This window comes from Capsicum annuum, chromosome 1 (assembly GCF_002878395.1).
Source record: "Capsicum annuum cultivar UCD-10X-F1 chromosome 1, UCD10Xv1.1, whole genome shotgun sequence".
NCBI classification, from domain to species: domain Eukaryota; kingdom Viridiplantae; phylum Streptophyta; class Magnoliopsida; order Solanales; family Solanaceae; genus Capsicum; species Capsicum annuum.
The window spans coordinates 200853809-200863195 of NC_061111.1; positions in this window are offsets into that span (position 1 = coordinate 200853809).

Consider the following 9387-nt stretch of genomic DNA (forward strand, 5'->3'; position numbering starts at 1 on the left):
TATTTTTAAATTTTTAAAAATATTTTAAAATTTTTAAAAATACTTTTAAATTAAAAAGGATAGAGGAAAAAATAAAGGCCTCGGGGGTGTGGGTGTGGGGACAGGCTGGGTGGGGTGTGGGGGTGGGGACGGGTTGGGGTGGGGTAGGAAAAAATATTGTTTTATAAATTTTTAAAAATATTTTTAAAATGATTTTTTAAATTTTAAAAACATTGTTTAATTAAAAAAGATGGAGGGAAAAAGGATCCTTTTTAAAAAATTTAAAAAAATTTAAAAATAGTTTTAAGATTTTTTTAAAATTTTAAAAATATTTTTATATTTTAAAAAATATTTTTAAATTTTAAAAAATATTTTTAAATTTAAAAATGGAGGGAAAAAAATAACCCTTTTTAATTTTTTTTTAAAATTTTAATATTATTTTTATTTTTTAATTATTTTAATATAAAATTTGCCAAAAATTGACCCCCACCGACACCCCAAGGTGAGTGGTTACACTCTCTTTGTCCTAGTCACCATGACCTTGCCACATAGGCAAGGTCAACGGTCAAAGGGTGAAAAATATTGCTTTTTGATGGGTTCAAGGGTCCAGTTGATAAAACGTGTGTCCAACTTACAAACCTGATATAGTACAGCTATCCAATAGAGCATTTTGCCTAATTTAATTAAGTCATAACTTTTTACAATAATCAAGAATGTCATTAATAAATGGAGGTGAACAGTTGTTCCTTTAAATCTGCTTTATTAATTTATATAATTAAAAAGTCATAAAATTTGAATGTCATGAAGATAATTTATTTTTTTAAAAAAATATATATATTATATGTTGCAACAGATATATTATCTTATGTAACAGGTTATCTATTTGTTGCAACGGATGATATATCTGTTGTAACAGATGATTTATCTGATGCAACAGATATATAATATGTTGTCCAACTCATTGTAAATAAAAATGGTTCCTGTAAAGAATTAATTATTTTAATAATAAATCTGAAAAGTCACGACTTGTCACAATATTGTTTAATTTAATTAAGTCATAACTTCTTACAGTAATCAAGAATGTCATTAATAAATGGAGGTGAACAGTTGTGCCTTTAAATCTGCTTTATTAATTTATATAATTAAAAAGTCAGAAAATTTGAATGTCATGAAGATAATTTATTTTTTAAAAAAAATATATATATTATATATTGCAACAGATATATTATCTGATGCAACAGATTATCTATTTGTTGCAAATCATGATATATCTGTTGTAATGGATGATTTATCTGATGCAACAGATATACTATCTATTGTCCAAAACTGTGAAAAAAAATGATTCCTGAAAAGAACTAATTATTAATAATAATAAAGCTGAAAAGTCATGACTTATCATAATATTGATTAATTTAATTAAGTCATAACTTTTTACAGTAATCAAGAATGTCATTAATAAATGGAGGTGAACAGTTGCGATTTTTTCCCTAACTCGTTCAAGTTCAATCCTCTATAAATGGGTCCCTCCTTACTCAATCGTTCGTTCTACTACACACTATTTATTCTTCGCTCTTGTTACACCTTCAACTACTTTCTCTTCAAGTACTTGATAGTTTTTTCCTGTCTCTGGTAAGTTTTTTTCTTGATTTTTGTGTAAATATACGTTGTATTACATTACATTTGAATTCTTTCTTTTCTTTACTTTTGTGTTTACGTGTGTGTTTTGTAAACCTATGGATTTTTTAGATATGGCTGATCCTGTGTGGGATGTCTCTATTTTACGAGACGCCATGAGGAACTGCAGAAGGAGGTTCATGACCTGTATTGGGAGTTGGCCGCCGTCAGAGTAAGGATGTTGCGGGAGATCCGCAGGCTGCGGAGGGCGCTGCTGCTGCCCTTTGAAGATTGGCCGGCTGTCCATACAAATAATAATGATGATAATAATAATTAAGCCTTTTTTTCTGTTATCTATGTATTTTTTTTGTTTGTTTTATAAAAAATTATGTTTGATGCACTTGACTTTTTATTTCTTATTTAATTTTCGTGTTGTCTATTTCTATTTCTTAACGAATGACATGTCTTCAATTAAGGAATAACTTGATTCCAGTATCAATAGCAAGAACATATGTGTTATCTATTAGGTTTTGTGTGTGACAGGAGCTGTATCTGAATTTTGTTGTTCGAAACATATTAGTAATCTGATGAAACAGATTATTTATCTGTTGAAACAGATTACTAATCTGGTGCAACAGAATACCCATCTATTCGATTCATATTACGAGCACCTAAAACCCTTAAACATGAATCCATCCAACATGAGTCTACTGTTACAACAGAACATTTATCTGTTGCCGCAGATAATGGATCTATTTAAACTGATTGCTCTTGTATTGCATTCATGTTCGCGTGCAAGCTATTGTTGAAAAAACAACACACTAGTAGTTACCCAGATTCAACTAAAAAGCATACTCTGACTTACCAAAGTTTCCTCTCAAGTAAATTCCAAAGTTGAAAGTGATTTACGAAATAAAATTTGACATAAGAATTTGGTCAAAGAGCAGCAGTTGGGGTAACAACAACAACAACAACAACAATGGTCAACAAGAAGAATATGAAGATGATAATGAAGTATAATATGATGATAATGAATCAGAAGATGATGAATAAAGCAACAACAACAATGAACAACAAATATTGCGAAGAGAGAGAAAATAACAACGGATAAGGAGAGAGAAAAAGACACCTTTTTTCCCTTCGTTCCCCGTTATATATTAACTAACATTTGGATCAAAGTGTAAATTTAAAAACTTGTGGGTTATTTTGAAATTACCAAAACTTTCTTAAATCATAATTAAGTAATTGTCACCTCTACTCAATTATTAAGACTTCTGTCACCTACACCTCATTTTAAAACTCTTTTGTCACCTGTGGCCCAAACCCCCAAGTAAGTTGGTTCTTTATCATTAGTTGAAATAGAACCCTCAGGACAGTACTCACATAGATAGTTCCATTGATGTAGTACTAGAGGAATAAAGTTGTTGGATCAGTACTATTTGAATAGAAAAGTTGGGTAGTACCACATGAACAATTTTTTTTGAAAGGAAATTAGAATGAAGATCATAGGAGAACAAATTTGTGTTGCCACAAAGGAAAACAATTAGATGAATTCTTCACATCTGCATAAGTATCGGTCCATTAAGTTACTCCATACATGTACCAGTGAAATGATATAGATACCTTGTAGAATAGTCAAAGTGTGAGCAAGCAGGCTCAAACACCATAATTATTACAAGAAAAAGAACCACATGAACAATATATCTCTCAAAAAACAAAACTATCCTAACATTACCCTATGACTAATGCTATCGAGAGACAAATTGATTGCAGCCGTCATGGATCCATAACAGCTTGTTTGGATGGTGGTTTGTCATGGTTTCATAATGTATGGTATGGTATGGTACAGTATACTATGGTATAATACCATGCTTGGATGGACGGTATCATTCACTGTGGTTTAATAATATTTTTTTTGTTTGGGTTGATGGTATGGTACTGTATGGTAACAGCTAAATTTACTAAAATATCCCTAATTGTTATAAATTTACTATTTTTGTTTGGTATTAGATAACCAAGGATTTTATATTTTGTGACTAGTTGGATAAACTGCATCTTGAACCTACTTAGTTAACAACCAACAGTTTTACGCTATTTGTGTTTTGTTTTATTATAGAAGCTAAAAGAGCAACTAGCCAACAATTGAAGAAAATGAATTCCGATTTTGTTACTAGCTCTAAGTATGCTCTTAAGAATTTCTATCACCTATCCTCAACTACAATCACAACATAGCCATGTAACGGACAAAAGTTAAGATCATTTGATAAATAGATGATGACTAGGAAGTGATTTCTTTCCAGTTGGTATCTCCTCTTCTCAACTCCAATCATTTGCTTGCAGGCCTTCCTCCTAGATACAGAGATTCTATGAGGGCAATAACACGAGAACCTTCAGGCACTTAGACTACAACTCATTCATTTTGAGAACAAGAAATGGAAAGTGAGCAGTAGTGAGTTCCTTCAACTCAGATTATTGAAACTACAACTAATAGAGAGAATTAAAGAATGGAGATGTGTCGATTACGATGCATTTCCCCAACTTGAATGATTGGTTTTGCAAGGCTGTTAATTTCTTAAGGAGATCCCTTCTTATTTCGAAGACATCTCTTGTATGTTGTCCATTGAGGTATGGCATTGCAATGAATCTATCGTCAAATCAGCCAGAGTTATCCAAGAAACTTAAGTTGAAGAGTATCAGAATTCTGGCTTTCAGGTCTTTATGCATGATGATTCAGGGCTTTATTAAGGTACACAACTGATAAATTCCAATCGTCTTTCTCTTTTGAGTTAACGATCAAACACACATTAGAGCTGCCACATTTTCATGAGTTTCACATCTTAACTATTGGTTGTTACTAGGGGTGGCAAACGGGCAGGTTGAGTCCGATATGTGCAGGTTAAAAGTGGGGCTACCCTTATTCCTATATAATTACACTACTCACCAGCTGTATGGTATCTTTAAGGTTAGTTACAGAAACTTTTGGGTATATTGGCGTGAGTTCAAAATGATGATCGGTCACCTGTTTAACATATCTATAACCAAAGAGTAAATTAACAACCAAAATTATGTTGGATTCTGTATTTCCTACAGATTCACATCGCTGTGTATGAGTGCTTGCAGTGTGAAGCATAAGATTGTGAAAGGCATTCAGATGTAAGCATTTCATTAAAAAGAAAAGAAAAAGATATTACAACAGGCTATCAAAGCCTTCATACCAGAGGAATCAAATGCAGAGAGCAACATTCATACCAAAACAACATTCATACCAGAGCATGTTTGGCTCAACATTCAAGATACAATGTTTGCATATAAGGTCAGTAGCACTTGGCCAAAGTGAATTCTTACACAGGACCATAAAGTAAAAAAAACGTAAAAGCTAAACTTAATTATCTTTTGGCAGTATTTCTGATAAAAGATTTTTGCGTTGTTCCCTTGGACATCCAATCAGTATGCGACATGCACTTGCATTTTAAAAAAGAAATATGTAAGCCTTTATATTCACACCAGGCTCCAAATCCAGCTCCTCCAACACATTCCATATCTCGGTCTCAGAAATAGGCGGAAGGGGTGAAAGCTGGTTAATAGCACCAACCAAGTTGTCCATCCCACCTCTCAACATGTCAGTCGTGCCTTCAAGATGATCATGTTTAGATTTTTTATTTCTTGAAGGTGTTGGTTCTTCTGAATAAACAGTATGTGTACGCATGTCACTAGGTGCTTGACTTTGGTCGCCCTGTTCATGTCCCTCCATGTCTTCCAATGAATCAATATTTATAAAACCCATGTCATCTATCTCATCAATAGTCAATGAATCAACACTTGATTTTCTTGGATTTTTATAAGTGTTCCTTTTTAACATATCTGAACCAGTCTCAGCATGTTTTCCAGTAGCTCTGTCCTTTCCATATAGCATCACCAGTTTTTCATAATTTTGAAATGATTTGTTCTTTAGCTCAGCAGCTTGTGGCTTAACCTATATATTATAAGTGCAAAATATTATTGAAGAAAATCATGTTGAACAAAGTGAATTTTCCATGTTTATTGAAGAATTTTACCACTGCAAATTAATCATACCACAATAATAAAAATTCAGTTATGACTATAAATATAACATACTTATTCATGATGGGATGAAACTTTACCTGAATTAGTTGAGCCCATACTTCAGGTTCAGTAGCCACTTATGCGTGATAGGATCCCATGCAAATCCGCTCATTCCCGATTTATGAAATGTATCATAAAACTTGGTGAATTGTCTTTTGATTGCTTTCATCTGATTATGAATTTTTTCCTTGCTAATAACTTTATTTGGAAATTTGTATCATAGCTCCTTCACAATGTTATCCATTGTGTGTGTACAACTAATGTGTCATCCATCGCATTTTTTCAAATACATATAGAATTATCTTGCACGTTTAGATCACTTTAAGTGAATTCCTTCGCCTTTTTCACCATATCAACCACTATAGAATTACGATAAAATATTCATACAATTTGAAAAAAAAAAACATATTGTCACACATAAAAATTGATAAAAAAATATAATATAAAGTAAATCAACAAAACACAATGTTTATAGTAAAAACAACAGCATCTCGAAATTACCTGTAAATAACATCAATAAAAAAAATGAGACATAAATTATCAGTTAAGTTTTTTTCTAGAAAATTAATCTTGATAATTAGCCCACATGGCAGCTGCGATGCCAACTCGAATCAACTCCCCTTTCTTAAACTCTCCGTTAGTTTCTCTAGAATTTGGAGGTTCTTCATGCACAGTGTTATCATCATTCATAAGCTCTGCATCAACTTGAGCGAGTAACTCATCATTTGGTTCTACACCTCTTAAATAGTTGTGCAAGACACAACATGCAAATATAATCAACTTTTGAGTTTCAATTCCATATGATAACTCAGTTGAGCTAGAAATTATAGGAAATCTCTGTTTAAGAACTCCAAATGCGTGTTCTATAGCATTACGCAAAGAAGAATGCCGCAAATTAAATAATTCACGAGAATTTTGAGGTGCATTATTTCTTGAATACTCTTTCAAGTGATATCGCTCCCCCCGATAAGGTGTAATAAGCCCGCTTCTCAACATAAGCCCAGCATCAACAAGGTAGAATTTTCCTAAACATAAAAAGTAAAAGACATATAACTAAATCTAGATAAATATATATAATATTTTACCTTTGGGAATTTTTAGTGCATCTTGACTATTTAGTGCTTCTTTCATGATTCTTGAATCAGACGCTGTACCTTCCCACCCAAGCTAACACATATGTGAATTTTAAATCAAATATACATGCAGCTAGTACATTTTGTGTTGGATAATCTTTCCTCCCACGATATTTTGGTGCTTCATGTTGTGAAACTTTAACACGTATATGTGTTCCACCAATTACACCAATACAATCCTGATGTTATAATATCAATTAATACTATAAACATTCTCTATATTAGATTAAATTAGAATAATGTTAAATTGTGCTTACCTTAAAATATGGGTAGAATCTTTGACTGCTACTATTTCATAAGGAACATGGGAGCCATCTGTCACACCCCTTTTTCGCCCGAAGGGATAGGATTCGAAGGGTTTTTCCAATTGAAGTGACGGTATTGAATAGAGATTAATTGATTTACAGAGTCGCCACTTGGAATTGAGTTATGGTGTTCCAAGTCACCTTTCTGAATCCCTAATCAAAAGGAAATGACTCTTTGTTGGTCTGTAAAAATAGAAGACCGGGTAAGGAATTCTGTTGATCGAGGGGAAGGTTTGAGGCACCCCTAGAATCCCGTGGTTCTAGCACGGTCGCTTTTATTGACTTATCTTGACTTAAACTATTTTATTAAATTATGATAAGACCTAAGTTCGCTCATTTTTTAATATTAAAACTTATCTATTATCTTATATTAAATAATCGATGAAAGCTAATTTTTAGAAAAATATTTTAATAAGGTGCATTATTGCATCCTTGAATTTTAAAATGTATCAGAAAGATGTGTATGCCGCATTCTTAAATGATACAAATATTATAAACATGCCAAAAATTTACCTAACATTAAAACATTGATTTGTGTTTTATAAACTTGTAACAATTTATCTATTTGAAATATTTTTAACTTAAATAATAAAATAGAGTAAAATTCATTTTAAAAAGATAAACAATTATTAATTTTTGTTAATGATAATTAATAATTATAACAATAAATAATAATAATAATAATATATCCATTATTTATTAAGATTCTCTAAGTATTATATATAAAATCACGTCATATAGACTAAGACAAAATAACAATGAAAAAACTATACTTAATTAGCATAATAAAATTTACAATAATAAAATAAAAATAATAAAAAATCTATTAGACTACGGATTATAATCTAACTTATCAAAAACTTTATACTTTACAATTTAAAAAAAATAAAAATAAATGTATGAGAAAGATGTGTATGACGCATTCTTAAATGAGACAAATATTATAAACATGCCAAAAATTTACCTAACATTAAAACATTGATTTGTGTTTTATAAACTTGTAACAATTTATCTATTTGAAATATTTTTAACTTAAATAATAAAATAGAGTAAAATTCATTTTAAAAGGATAATAATTGATAAATTTTGTTAATGATAATTAATAATTATAACAATAATAAATAATAATAATAATAATAATATATCCATTATTTATTAAGATTCTCTAAGTATTATATATAAAATCACGTCATATAGACTAAGTCAAAATAACAATGAAAAAACTATACTTAATTAGCATGATAAAAGTTACAATAATAAAATAAAAATAATAAAAAATCTATTAGACAACGGATTATAATCTAATTTATCAAAAACTTTATACTTTATAATTTAAAAAAATAAATGAATAAATAAATAAATATTACGTGGAACCACCTAGTAAGAGAAATCATAACATATTCATAATTTGCATGTGACATTTTTATCTTAAATGAATAAAATATACTTTCTATTATCTTAATATTAAAAAAAAAAGTCAAATTAACCTAAACCATCTTCACATTTTTGCCATTTTTCATGAACTACCACAAGTTCATCTTCCTAAGTCCTAGTACCGTCGAAGAATGGCCTTCTCGGCCAAGTTTATTATAAGCAAAAGAGAGGGAGTGTCGTTGGTAGCGGGTGACAGGAAAGGGGAAGGGGAGGTCGGTGTCAGCGGTTTTTTTTTAGGGGAGGTGGCCAACGAGATTTGGAAAAGGGGCAGCAACACAGTGGTTGTTCGCCGCTTTCCAGCGACTGGCATGATGACTGTTGCCGGGTTCGATAAAAGTTCGCCGGATCTGATTCGGCAACTGTTTTGAAGGGATTTTCCGGCAGTTTCAAAAGCGGATGCCATATTCCGATGAGGAAAAAAAATTCTGGAAATGGTGATTTCGTGACTAATTTTTTTTTCATTTTATTTTTTTTATATGCATGTGGATCTACTATGTGGTAGAAGAAAATTAAAGTGCACATGTATTGTTGCCTACAGTATATATAAATGTGGATCTGTGTACATGTAAATTAACAGTGCATGAAATTATAAAAGTGTCCATTTTTACTGTTTTCTTTAACATACAGGATTTAATAATCATGTAAAATACTTAAAAATTTGTCATACGATATTTTACAATAAACAAATTCATATACACATATTGAATAATACATGAAAACTATCTAAACAAATTTCTTTCATACTTTAATTCACACTTTGATTTACAATAAAACTTATGAAATATGATACAAGATGAGATAAAAACTTGTATTACAAA